The 14,506-nt window shown below is 40.9% G+C and overlaps 1 long non-coding RNA gene across 3 annotated transcripts in view; it reads left to right on the top strand.

The window, feature by feature from the left end:
• Positions 1 to 3,851: 3,851 nt before the first annotated feature.
• LOC103680960 overlaps positions 3,852 to 14,506 on the top strand; it is a 168,786-nt gene continuing 158,131 nt past the window's right edge. For 2 of the 3 annotated variants that reach the window (XR_573197.2, XR_573195.2), the window contains exons 1-2: positions 3,853 to 4,938; positions 5,289 to 6,943. This is a non-coding gene — a long non-coding RNA (uncharacterized LOC103680960). Of the gene's footprint in view, positions 4,939 to 5,288; positions 6,944 to 14,506 lie in introns of all 3 variants that reach the window. The other variant, XR_573196.2, reaches the window with a different exon arrangement.

Raw genomic sequence — 14,506 nt, 5'->3', positions numbered from 1 at the left:
CTAGAACATCATAGTTATTAAAAAAAATGTTACCTATACATAACTGTGTGTTAATAGCTCACATTTTATTATAATTATTTGTCTATTTCACCTATGCCATTTTAATACTTAAGAGGAAATCTGTTTTTTCATCTCCATAATCCCAGTGCCTGATTAGTAAGTGGTTATTAATTTCGTGGAGTGAATAAATGTATATTTCATTTATTATTCAAAACTGACCACTAAAAGAGCTTTTAGAATTATAACAAAAGTCGACAGACTATAGGATGTTTGCATTTTAGTTCATAAGAAGACAGCCTTTACTTACACACCATACAGAAGAATTTCTTCAATGAAAGGAAAAACACTAAGTAGAAAAAATATATCTAGATCTCTGGTCATCAGTTCATCTAGTCGTTTATTCAAAAATGCCACATGCAAGACACTGTGTAAGCCCTTAGGAGTAGGATAGTAAACAAAACAGATTTGGCCTCTACCACTTGGAGTTATGGTACAATGGAGAAGATAAATATTAGTCAAACGATTGTCAAAATAAATGTAAATTTACACCTGTAATAATTGCTATGAACAGCGAGATCAGAGTGCCATGGAAGCATATGTGAAAGAATGACCAATGGGACTTTTTTCCTTTTGTCTCAAAGTTTTGCCAAGGTCCTCCCAGTTGATAACTACATGGATAATGAATGATCACATCTTCTAAGAGATGGGGGAGAGATAATTCTCTCACGTAAGAGAGGGCTAGAAAATAATTCTGAAGGAAGATGCATTGAAAGAATTCCTTGAATAGAATTCACAGGAATAAAAGCACTGTGGCTTTTTTCCGTTACCATTCCTGCTCCCCACAAATTCAAGTCAAAATATATGCCCCTGATGGAGACTGGGGTTATCAGCATTAGGAGAGACTTGAATCTCACTCCAGGCATGGGTGGTAAGCTACGGAAACTCACGGACGCTCTCCGTACACTTAGAAGAAGAGAGCACTAGAGAACGACACTGGCATCACTGAGAGTCTCGGGGTTTATATGAGGTTGCATCTAGTGACAGAACCGTGAAAGCAAAATACTGAAGGTAGGAGGATGGAGCAGAAGCAAGCTGGACTGCCACCGACAGGGTTCTTGTGAATGGAGTAGATACTGTGTAGCTAAGCTTGCTTCACCCTGGAGGGATCTCTGTGATGGCTGATTTTACATGTCAACCTGACTGGATCACAGGGTGCCCCGGTATTTGGCTAGACATTATTTCACTATTTCTGCAAAGGGGTTTCTGGATGAGATTAGCATTTAAAGCAGTAGACTGAGTAAAACAGATGGGTGGGAATCATCCAATCTGTGAAGGCCTACATAGAAAGAGGAGGTGGAGCAAGCGAAATTTTTCTCTCTGATGCCTGACTGCTAAGCTGCAACAACGGTCCCCACCTAACCTCAGACTGGGATTCCGTTAGCAGCTACTCTGGTTCTCAAGCCTTCAGGCTCAGACTGAGTTACAGCACTGCTTTCCCAGTCTCCAGCTTGCAGCTGGCAGAGACTTAGCCTCTATAATCATGTGAGCCAATTCCTTATAATAACTATCTTTCTCAATAAATAGAGATAGAGATAGATAGAGGTGTGAATGTGGATATATAGATGCAAATTCTATTGATTGCCCTCAAAAGGGTCACCTTCAGGGATGGGGGGTGGGCTTTAGAACAGGAGCTGAGAAGAATTATCAAATGATTGTACAGAAAGAAAACTGAATCCACTGAGGAAAATAACTTATAATCTTTTCCATCAGCAGTTACTCCTTTCCTGGGCCCAATATCATTTGTCTCAGTTTTGTTTCTTAGAGAAGAGGCCTAATTATTTGAGATAAAATACATATTAAATATAGTAGACCTCCTTGTAAAGTTGAGGTATAAGTAGTTGGAGAAAGAACTAGAAACTGGATCACAGAAGAAAATGATTCATTCATGGTTTGAAAATGGGACAGTGCAGGATGGAAACAGTGTCCAGAGTTGAAAAGACAAAATAGGTGGGTGGAAATGAGGAATTAATTCTAAATGAATGTTTTATTGATAAAGAAAATTATCCCAATTGTTCAAACAATTTCTCAAGAAAAAATGAAGAATTGATTCTTGATACTCAGTGAAAATGTTCTTGTTCTCATTAGTCTGGAAGTTTATTAAAAAAAAACTTGCTTTTTAAAATTTAATTTACAAAATACATGTTCATACATTATCTAATCCACTCTTGAAATAAATATGGAGTGACCGAGTAGAGCCTATTAGAAATTCTCACATGCCCAGGATAAAAAAGGAGCATCAGGGAATGAGGGTAATAAGAATTTATCTCTATTTTTTATTTTTTTAAGATTTTATTTATTTATTTGACAGAGAGAGAGACAGCCAGCGAGAGAGGGAACACAAGCAGGGGGAGTGGGAGAGGAAGAAGCAGGCTCCCAGCAGAAGAGCTGGATGTGGGACTCGATCCCAGGACTCTGGGATCAGGCCCTGAGCTGAAGGCAGATGCTTAACGACTGAGCCACCCAAGCGCCCCAAGAATTTATCTTTAAATAAAGGGAGGAGTCAAATGGAGTTTCTCTGGATGGCTCTCTCCACTGAAGGCTTGCAGTTCCCAAAAGAAGAATACCTTTAAGGAGGCTGAATTCTACTCTTGGCTTATAAGAATTCCCTACGATCCTGGCCCTCCAATAGTGGTATCACTAGTCATCATGAGTTCTGGGTGGCCTGTTTTATATCTACAGTAGCTCCTTTCAATTCTCTGCCTTGGGAGATTTCCCAAGATATGCTACATAAATAGTGTTAGTTTCTTGTACCAATTTATTTATCGATTAGCTCTCCCACAGGTGAGGAAATGAGAAACCATTATAGGCATATATAAAACCTGACAACTAGCCTACTTGGACAGAATTTTGCACAACAATCTGCTTTACTCCCCACACCAGTATAGCTGTGCCATACACTGAAGAAATCGAAATCATTTCCACCACATGCACGGCATATCACATGTTCAACTGCAACCTCCTTTATCAGGAAAGCTAATTATATCCTCTTATTACATTCAGACGTCATATTTCCACACTGTATCTTTAAGATATGAGTATCATTTCTTTTCTCCATCTATTTTTTGCACGGGTTGTGGCCTTGAGATATCTATATTCTTAGTTCTGTTCTCCTCATTCCCCCAACAGGCCCTCTCTCCTATTCGCCAATCTGCTCTCGCGATCTCAGCTGTCAGCAGTTAACTCNNCTTTCCCTGGGTCCATTCTATCCCTGGGAGCCTCCTCTTTAATCACTTTCCCCCACTTTCTGTGTCCTTGGGCAGCCCTGTAGAGAACTTAAAACTTCTACACTGCACTTTTTTCCCCCCACCTAGAGCAAAAGTTGAAAGCAAAGAGTGACATGTGATTAATCACATGCAAATTCATGCATGTCTTTTCTTTTCCCCAAAGCATTATTTCATGGAGCAAACACAGATTTTTAAATTAAAGGCATAGCAGCAACTAAAGTGTGACTGTTCCATTATTTCAAGAAAATGTGTTGACTGAGCATAGACTATGCTCAGTATAGTAATATGAGAACACTGAGATTAAGACAAATAAGAAATAATAATTATATTTAAGAAACTTTATCACATGCAATGCAGATGAACTATCACAAGAAGTATCGTATAAATTGACCAGGATAAACCCCAGGGGAGGTCTAAAAGGGCCTATGGGATATTGAGGAGAGCCTACTGAATAAAGGAGATCAAGGCATTCTTTGGCACGAGGATGTATTTAAGATTGATGGAATGAATAGTAAGGGAGAAAGAGAGAAATGCTGAGAGGTTGGGGAAGTCATTCCAGGGAGAAGTAGAAGACACATGAGGATACACAGAGGTACTGGGGAATAGCCAATAACCAATTCTGGATAAATAATCAAATAATGGAGTGTAGAGAGCAGGATGGGGTCACTCACTCCAGCAGCGACATAGAGATTCAGGAAGACAGCCGAGGGCAATGAGCAGAGAGAATAGATACCACTAAAATCAGAACGGTTGGCGGTAGGAAGACTGCCAACTTGCAAGGCCAAGAAAACCTGAAGAACCGAGAAGGGATAATCACTGGAACCAGAAGGGCCCTGGAAGGGCTGAAGACTGGTTAACCCTTTCAACATTAGCAGAAGGTGAGCTATGGGGAACCAGACTCGGCTGAGTTCAATTACAGGAAAATTAAAGTTTTACATCTGCACAGCTGAAGTGTGTCTGTCCTTTCGATCTGGCGGCAGCTGCTGGCTACTACCTACGGCAAATGGCTGCACTCCTGCAGGAAAAAAAAAAGGCAGGACCCTGAAGCAAACCGTCAGATCGTCCGGACGTGGACTCTTCAACGTCCGAGCGCATGGGGAGCAGCGACCACTGACCTCTGTGAGACTGTCACCGAGCCTCTGACCGCAGAGCCCTTCCAGCGCCTGAGCCTGGTTAGCGGAAGTGCCCGCCGCTGACCCAGAGCAGGCGAGTCCTCATTTCGGCTGCGTGGGTTTGCGCACTTCGTACCCTTGTATGTTGTTTACTGCGAGGCTCTGTGTTGCGTGTTGTCCGGTGCGTGTATGAGGCCACGCTGAACGCCCAGTGAGGCGTCACCGAGTTGGAACCCCAAGCTGGCTGCGGTTGTGCGACCCCGCTGTGCGAGTGAAGGAAGCGGACCCCGCGACATACAGCGACAGCAGCAGCAAAAACGGTCGCCGGAACTTTCATGGAGGGCCAAGCGTGCGGGACAAGGGTCACGGAGGGGCAAGCGTGAGGGACAAGGGTCACGGAGGGGCAAGCGTGAGGGACAAGGGTCACGGAGGGGCAAGCGCGCGGGACAAGGGTCACGGAGGGGCAAGCGCGCGGGACAAGGGTCACGGAGGCGCAAGCGCGCGGGACAAGGGTCACGGAGGGGCAAGCGCGCGGGACAAGGGTCACGGGGGGCAGCGCTATGAGACAAGGGTCCACGGAGGGGCAGGCGCGAGGACGAGAGGGTCACAGGAGGGGCAGGCGCGGGACAAATGTCACGGAGGCCAGGCGCGCGGGACAAATGTCACGGAGGCCAGGCGCGGACAAGGGTCACGGAGGGGCAAGCGCGGACAAGGGTCACGGAGGGGCAAGCGCGCGGGACAAGGGTCACGGAGGGCAAGCGCGCGGGACAAGGGTCACGGAGGCGCAAGCGCGCGGGACAAGGGTCACGGAGGCGCAAGCGCGCGGGACAAGGGTCACGGAGGGGCAAGTGTGCGGGACAAGGGTCACGGGGGGCAAGCGCGCGGGACAAAGGTCACGGAGGGGCAAGTGTGCGGGACAAGGGTCACGGAGGGGCAAGTGTGCGGGACAAGGGTCACGGAGGGGCAAGTGTGCAGGACAAGGGTTTCACAAAACTGACGTGCAGTGTAGCCAGGGACGGTGTTAGGAAAGCGGCACGATGGACACTGCCCGTCAGGCCCTTACACGGATACGGCGGCCCCCTTTCCCCACAGAGGACGCTATCTGTCCCAGCGGGTGCCTGAGGCCCCGGGCGGCACTGAGCCCTAAGCATACTTTCCCCTATATATACGCACCCGCCATAAAGTTTAGGTTACAGACGAGGCAGTCAGACATGAACAAAACCAAAAATAAGAACATTTGCAACAATACGCTGTAGTAAAAGTTTTCTGCATGTGGTTTCTCTCCAAATGCGTCATTTACTCCACCCACCTTCCTGTGGTGCGGGGAGCCGACAGGGCGCCGCGTGACGGGACGAGGAACTGAAGGACGCAGGTACCTCAAGCGCACGCGGTGCAGCGCTGCGTCGGGCTGCTGGCGGCGTTTGGCGCTCCTGGCGACGTCCTGACGCTCCTGTCGGCGTCCGGACGCTCCGCTCCGTCGGAAGGAGGAGCATCCGCCTCCGCGCCTCGGTTGGCTGCTGGTACGTGAAGGAGGCGGAAGCCCACACGAGGGGTCCTGCGCCGCTGGGAGAGAGGCATCGTCCGGTGAGAAGGTGTTGCCCGCGTTCCAGTAACACTCGTCGTCGGAGGTGTAACGTCACGTTTACCCAGAGTCCGCCGCCCAGGGTCCGGCCCTGCTCCTATCTGCTGATCACAGTGTAGAAATGGCCGCTTGACCTAGCGGACTCACCGGACGTACCGTGAGGGTTCTGAGATTCAGCAGGAGTGCCAGACCCTTGCAGCTTTTCCGAGTCCCTGCTGGGAGTCGTGCTTGTTCCCAGTTAACAAGGCCGCTGTGGTGAAGCAGTCAGATGAACACAGCAGCCATTTTCCGTAGGTAGTAGCCAGCAGGTGCGGCCAGATGGAAACGACACACACTTCAGCCTAGCAGATGTAAAACTTTAACTTTTCCGAAATTGAGCTCAGCTGAGGCTGGTTCCCCATAGCTCACCTTCTGCTAATGTTGAAAAGACCTGAATCTTGTTACTGTAAGGTAACACAGGCATTTCCGGTTAAAAATTTAGACTCTTCGGTAAACATTTGAATAAACTTAATATTTTAGTTTCCCACCATTAAAAATTTAAGCTTTGTATCTGGACTGTTTCCCACGCTTAAAGACACTTCCCTTTTCCTCTTTCCTATAAGAGGACGTGCATGTTGCCCTCGAGGATACTGGCCTACAGTTCTTGCTGCCGCCCCTCCCCCCGCCCACCAAGATGTCCAAGCTCCGGTGATCTTGAGGTTTCCTTCTTTAACACTGTTGACTCTGGGCACATGCACCGCGCCAGGATTGCTGCTGGGACCTTACTCACCTCTTCTCCAAGAGACAGCACCTCCTGGCATGAATACTGCTTAATTCTCCAAAGTTCTCTGAGGACCTGTGGACTATCTCTGTGGCCCCCTGGAGACAAAGGAGCACTGGGAGGCTTTCTCTGTTCTGCCTGAAGACACCGTGCAGACGTGCCTGGTCACTGCAGCTGCTCATGTCGGTGCGGGGTCCTCTGCAAGGTAGGACCTGCCTTTGCTGTTACTGTTACAGAGTCTATGATTTCCTCTTCTCTTCCCCAGGCATGGGAGGGAAAGCGCTCTGGCACACTCAACAATCCAGATCCACATGTACTAAATCCCCCCAACTTTCCTCTCATTTCCACAAAGACTTATTCTTTCCTTTGCTCTGTCGTGTAATTCTGTCCTTCCATCACATCGTACCCTTCCGCAATCTCTGACGTGTACCAAGAACTTGATGTGCTCACACTTCCTAAACGTGGCTCTTCCTGCCTAAAAGGAAACTTGGTAAATGGGTGAGCACTTGGGATGAGCCCTGGGTGTCGTATGGAAGTCATGAATCACTAAATTCTGCACCTAAAACTGTATGGAACTGACTGGAATTTCAATAAAAACTTAAAGGAAATGAAACTTGGGATTTAGAAAATTCTGTTTTCTCTCAAGTGCTTGGCTCTTGCAACTGAAAGCCTAGTTTTCAAGACTAGTGTTTCTTATCTATTCCTTTTTAAAGTTTATTTTGAAAGTTAAAGCTGAGCAGTGATTGAATTTGTTTTTTCCCAAGGAAAGCATTTACAGAAAACTATTGACACTGACTAATGGGCTTAAGGATAAGGGTAAAGTTATAAAAAATAATACACTTCACTAGCAAATTATTAATTTACCTTTATATAGGTTTATTAGTCTGCTTAGGCTGCCATAACAAAATACCACACACTGAGTGACTTAAACAACAAAAATTTATTTTTTTTATAATTCTGGAAGCTAGAAGTCCACGATCAAGGTGCCATCAGGGTTCCTTTGGCAAGGCCCCTCTCTCCAGCTTGTGGAAGGCCACAATCTCCTTATGTTCTCACATGGCCTTTCCTCTGTGCATACACAGAGAGAGAGAGGGAGCCCTCTGGTGTCTCTTCCTTATCCTTGTTTCCTCATTTAACCTAATAATTTCCTTAGTGGCCCTGTGTTCAAGTACTGTCACATTGAGGGTTAGAGCTTCAAATATGCACTTTGGAAGAGACATAATTCAATTCATTCCATGAGTAATAACTTACTTAATCATTCACAAATAATTTGTGAGGAATCAATCACTCTTATCTTTCTTCTAAAGAGGGAAACTTCTAACCCATTGCAGTGATTTAAGGATACCTGGAGGTGTCCCTAGCATACTTAGCAGGTTGGTCCCTTGCAAGGACTCAAAGTCATTAGGGGAAGAAGCAGGAGAGGAGATTAAGGAGAAGGAAGTAGGGTGGCTCATCTTCTCTCTGAGTCCTAGCCTGGGTGCAGAAAGGAGAAGTTACTTCTGAAGGAATGAATCATACTGCAGGTGACAGTGGTAGATAGTATAAAAGTTAGGCTTTTTAAGGCTAAGCTATTTTAATAAAGAGTAAAAAATGATAATTATGTGACATAAGAGATTCTAATACTACAATGACAATCATATTGCAATTATCATATCAACACGTTGCATACCTTAAACTTATACAATGTTATGTGTGAAATAGATTTCAATTTAAAAAATACATAAAAACACATGAATTTAAAAAAATAACCAAGAGGCCTCAAAACAGAATGAATTTTTTAAAAGTTTATTTTTCCCCCAAATGTGGTTAGCTATAATTTGACAAACTATAGCCCATGGGCTAAATGGGCTAAATGGGCTAAATGCTTGCTTTTGCATGACCTGCAAGATAAGAATGATTTTTAAATTGTTGAAAAAAAAACCCAAAAGAAGAATAATACTTTGTGACACATGAAAATTCTATGAAATTCAAATTTTAGTGTTCACAAATAAAGTTTTATTGAAACACGAACACACTTGGGCATTGATGTATTATCTATGGCAAGGCTGAGTAGTTGTGACAGAGACTGAATGGCGCAAGAAGCCTAAAGTATTTTCTTTGCGACCCTTAACAGAAACTGATTGGTCTAACCAGTCAGACTAGTAAAACAGCCTTACACCCTGCGGTCATCCAGGAGCCCCAGCTGCTCAGGGCAGCGTCACCAACTTCCAACACGGGCCTAACCTTGTGGTGGCCCTCAGGTTTTCCAGCGGGTAAGAACTGTGGACATGGCACAGTTACTTATATTTATTCATTGCCATGAATTTTGCTGATTGGCCTCTCTAGCTGAGAGGAACAGAGGCGAATGTAGTCTCTATTTGGGAGGCCATGTGCCCAGTTGAAACTCTGTTTCTACTAGAAAATAAAGCTAATTCTCAGCTCTTTATATTGCCTATCTAGTGCATCCTTATTCTCAGTTCTAACGCTGACCTTCTATCTTCATACATTGAATTTTCATTCTTGCAAAGGATGGGATAATAAGAGACATATAATTGAAAATATAAAAAAAGTGTTTTAGTTGTGTGTTTCTAAACATTACTGTATCTTTTTTTTTTTAAGTACTCTTATGAGGTAAACTGAGAAAAATATTCTTGTAATCTGCATTCAGGGGCTTAAAAAACTAGTTCTAAAAATGACATTTTCTTTGTTTTGATACTATTAACTAATACCTCCCAGGTTTTCATCAATCCAGAACTTTCTTCCCTCTCACAATTGCTTCCATGCAACTCTTTAATATGTATTCACTCTATAGAAAAACACACAAAGATTATTAAAGCAAAACTATTTTAATGAGTTTATGCCTCCACAGGATTATGTAGGATAAAAATTGAGTTCATTGTCTTTATTCCACCTCCAAGACTGACTTTAGGTTATAATGGACTGGAAACATTAATAATCTTATTTTTTCTTGATAATTCTCATTAGTTATGCATTAGTCAAACACGTGTTTAATTTGGCTTAATAAAGACACTAAATAGAATGGTACATCAGAGAGTTACATTCCCTTACTACTGATATATACAAAACCAAAATAAATGACAGTACATCTACCATTAAAATAAACCCTATAGCCATAGCCAACGTTAAATTATTATTAATTTGTATTTTCTACTGCCTAGATTTGTCTGAAAAAAGATTAATTATATTCCTGTAGGGGTGGAAAACATTTCCATTCTTCCCTTCTAAGTTCTTTGCCTGGACTAATAGTTGACATAAAATAGATTAACAGGAGAAAAAGAAATTTAGTTTTGTAAATATGGGTGTTCCATAAAAAATATAACCTTCAAAGGTATGGCCAAAGCAGGCCATTTTTACACCTTGTAGACAAACAATAAATTTGTAAAGAATTGACAAGACAAAGGAGTTTGAGCTTGAGGTAGTAAACTAGTGAAGAAGTAAGATTTGTTTATACAGGCTTCTCCACCTTAAATCCCTGTCTTTGGTGATAAGAATGCTTTCTGCCCCTCTGGTATAGGGAAGGTCCTTTTCACATGGGAGATTTATTTCCTGCTCTCACGGTATGAAGGAGGGCCACAGTGTCCTTGTACCTTCTGTGTCTTGAGTAACTTGAACTCAAAATAATCAGTAAGCCAAAGGCATATTTTCAGGTGGCAGTTCTGCTGTCCTTCATTGTTCTGCATAAGCATTAGTATTAGCTACTTTATGACTCTTGCTTCCATCTTCTTGTATAAGAATCTGAGATTCATATCGTTCAGTGTATAAAGTTGAGCAAATACCTAGATGTTCTGCAGCAACTAGAGAATGATATTCAGTAACTCCCTTGCAAGAGAAAGAACAACTATAATGTTAATAATTTTAAATGCAGTGACCCAAAAATAGGCTCATCTGTGATAAACATTATCTGAAAGAATAAAACTTGGAAAATAGAGAACAACAGACCTATTAAATGTTTACACAAAAGGGTGTTTTCAACATTATCCAGTTTGAGAGTTGATGAAGTGCAGCCTTCAGGTGAAATCTGGGCTTGTCCATTTGTTTGCAGATTATCAGTAGCTGCTTTTGCAATAACGACAGAGTTGAGTAGTGGCAATGAAGACCAAGACTGTATGGTGTGCAAAGCTGAAAATATTTACTCAGATCTTTGCAGAAAATGTTTGCCAACCGCTGATCTGGTCCATCTCCTCTCATTATATGCGTGTGGATGCTGGTTTAGGAGAGGTTAAGAGAATGAAAAAGAAGCAGATCCTACATCTCTTGTCTCACAGGCAAGAGCCTCGAAAAATGAAAGATTAAGGTGGAACTCCTTTCCTATTAATTCAGTAACAGTCTAAATCCTTGTCTGCTCAGACCAATTATTCACTGCCCCTGAAAATGTATGTCTTGCACTTTTATGATTATGCCACTGTTCATGCTTTTCCATCTATTCAGAATGTCATTTCTCCCTTCCTTGTCTGTCTAGAAAACTCCTACTTACTCTGTGAGGCCCAATTAAATGTCATATCATCTCACTAGCTTTCCTTGGTCTCCCTAAGCAGAAATAGGGGCTCTCATCTATATTCTTACAGCAATTTATGTGTATCTTTTAGAAACTATAATATGTCAAATTGACACACTCGAGAGAGTAATGTAGAACTGTACCTCTATAAATGGTTAAAATGATGAATTTTATATCATGAAATTTTACCACTATAAAAAAAAAGGGGGAGAAAAGAAAGAATGAACCTTGTTCATGTACCATTCTGGGATCCTGGTATGCACATCGTGGGACTGAGTTTTAATAACAAATCTCATTAGTATCTACTTTGCTCAAGATTTTTTTTTCTGCAGCAGTAACCGAATGCTGAATATGTTCTTTCATATATATATATGTGACATATATATATATATATATTCCTTACATGTAAAATGGCAGTAATGCTACTATTACTGCTAATAATAACAATGACTTCACAGGGATTTTGTGAGTTTTTAGAGGGGATAACAAAGATGATATTGAGAACAGGTGCTTAGAAATGTTAGTTCTTTTCTTCACACAAGAACATCTTTCTAGTATCGGGTAGCATGAACCACCATCATATTCTTTAATTGAGCTGCCTACCATACAGACACTTGGTTAAAATTGAAAAAAACCACCAATAGCATTGCATGAGGCAGTAAATTGCATGTGCTTGAGGCTGAGGTAAGAAGCATCAGTTAGAATAAGAAAAATTTTTTATCTAATCTTATGAAAATTGCATGCTCTTAGGAAAAGCTTTAAATAGCCTTTGGAATGAAATACTCACACCATTTCTAATAGTATCCAAATACTATTAAATGTGTTAGACTGTTTCAAGAATAATGGTACAAGTACATTTTGGAAAAAATATGGGTCTTGTTAATATGCTAATTTCACAGGCATATTTCTACTTGACAACTGTGGGTATTATTTTAATTAGAGTCATACTTACATTCTAATAAAAGAATTACTACTAAAAGCAGTTTTAATTTCCATCAAGAATAATTTATTGTATTCTTTTCGCTTTGTTCTTGAATCCACACCCGCTGCAAATTATCTTGTCTCTTTTAATTAGTAGCCTAAAGCAGTCTTCTTGTTTTCTACTCCTCTCTGCTATTTATATCAATTATCTTTATTTCTTTTTCAATTTTCCCTTCTTTTAAAGCTTGATGTGATAAAACTTCAGAATAAACAATAATAAAGAATTTTGCTGGCTTTTAAATAAAAATCTATTCAGTATTATTTCCATTTATTTCTAAATAGTGGGGAAGGTATACGCATTAGTGGGACACAATGGAAAAGATAGGCAATAAACATACTTAAATCATCAGTCTCATATTGTTGGAAATGTTTATTTTATCTAACCACATGGGCTTCAAGAATAATCAAGAAGTTCGTCTAAATTGTTTTATATTTTGCCATCTTTCCTAAGTAATTCCAATTCAGGCCAGTTATGTCACAGATGTGAAGTAACTCTTCTGAAAAAAAAAATTGCCCTCTATTAAACTATTAGAATGCTATCACAATAATATGTGCTGATTACAAATATATAACCTGGCATATACAAATCTGAGTTTTCATTGTAAATTAATAATTAAATGGCTATGGTTTAAAGTCTTGTGCACATTTTTCTTGTTATTTTCTCTATAAACACCTAATATTTAATTAATTTAATCTATTAAATTTGTTTCTGATATCGGTGACTACTTCAGTAACTCAGAGCAATATTCAATGACTTAAAATATCTAACACATGTCTCAGAAACAACTTACAGATATATTGGGCCAATTTCCCCGTGGGAAAAAACAATCTAGTAACAAATAGGTCTGAGGATTAATTTATATGTCAAATATGTTAATTTTGCTGAAATCTCCATTCAAAGATATTACTTTGAAGGAAAATTTAGCTGAAATTTTAAGAGAGATGGACGTTTTATGGTGCTCTTATGTGAAATAAATCTATAAAATAGAAATATCCAGTGTCTATTTATAATGTGAATTTAAAATTTCACAGTATTCACTAATGTAAAACATTGCATTTAATCACCTAGCAGCTGCTGGCTGCATTGGAGTTTTGTCTACTTCTTTATTTCTAACTAAGCTGACTGAAATATCTTCTTGTACTTTTTATAGAAGTATTTACTTAGCACACAATAATATTTTATGGCAACCAATTTCTCTTCCAACATTTAGGTAATTTTCTCTAATTTAATCACCTTCTATAGAATGCAGACATGTTCGGAAGTGTAGATGAACTGTGAACAGAATATACATTTTTGCCATACACAGAAAATCGATGTCACACATTTGCTTGACTGGCAGTTAAATTTGTCTCAGTATTAGTCTTCATTAATGTGGGACTGTAAATCTTTCTTTCTTCTATGTAGTTATCTTTCAGATATCATAATTTAGTTTCTGCTCATATCCTTAACTTCTAGGAGACTTTTTTTTAGAACATTGTGGATTTTGGAGTGCCTGGCTGGCTTAATTGGTAGAACGTGTGACTCTTGATCTCAGGGTTGTAAGTTTGAGCCCCATGTTGAGTGTAGAGATTGCTTAGAAATAAAATCTTAAATTAATTAATTAATTAAAACATTGTGGGTTTTAGTTGTTTGGGACGTTGAGGACCCCTTTGAGTATCTAATGAGAGCTATGAAATTTCTTCCCAGGAAAAATAATGTATTCTCACTCTCTCACTCTCTCTCTCTCTCTCTCTCTCTCACACACACACACACACACACACACACACCACTTTTCATGCCTATTCAGGAGGTTTATAAATCTCTTGAAGCTCTTTGGTAGACTTCTTAACTAGAGGGACTCAACAAAATTTCCTGAGGAACTTAATAAAATTCTCTTCCTTAAATACCTCTCAGTGATTCTGATTCTTCAAACCTGGCCTTTGGTTACATGTCTCTGCTCTCTGAACCTCCAAAAGATCTAACTATTGGCCTGGATATTTTCTGGCTACCTCACTAAATCCTTCTATGCCCTGATAATGTATCTTTGTCCCTCCTTCTCTTCATCTGCTCAGCCAAGTTCTGAACCACAGTTTTCCTAACACTCTTCCTGAAAGCCCTGATCTTGGATTTCAGTTCAGCCCTGAAAGTTTTCTGTAACAAGCTTGTTTCTGCTTTCTAGGAACCATTGATCCAGAATTTTTTATGAATTAGAATCAATGCCCCAACATGATAACTTTTTCTTGCAAACCAGTATATGCAGAGGTTCCCATTATACAAATATTTTACGTCTTAGTTGAAAGCAGAGATAAAGC

This window comes from Ursus maritimus, unplaced genomic scaffold, assembly GCF_017311325.1.
Source record: "Ursus maritimus isolate PB19 unplaced genomic scaffold, ASM1731132v1 scaffold_28, whole genome shotgun sequence".
In the NCBI taxonomy this organism is placed as follows: Eukaryota; Metazoa; Chordata; class Mammalia; order Carnivora; family Ursidae; genus Ursus; species Ursus maritimus.
This window is presented reverse-complemented; position numbering and strand designations above follow the sequence as displayed.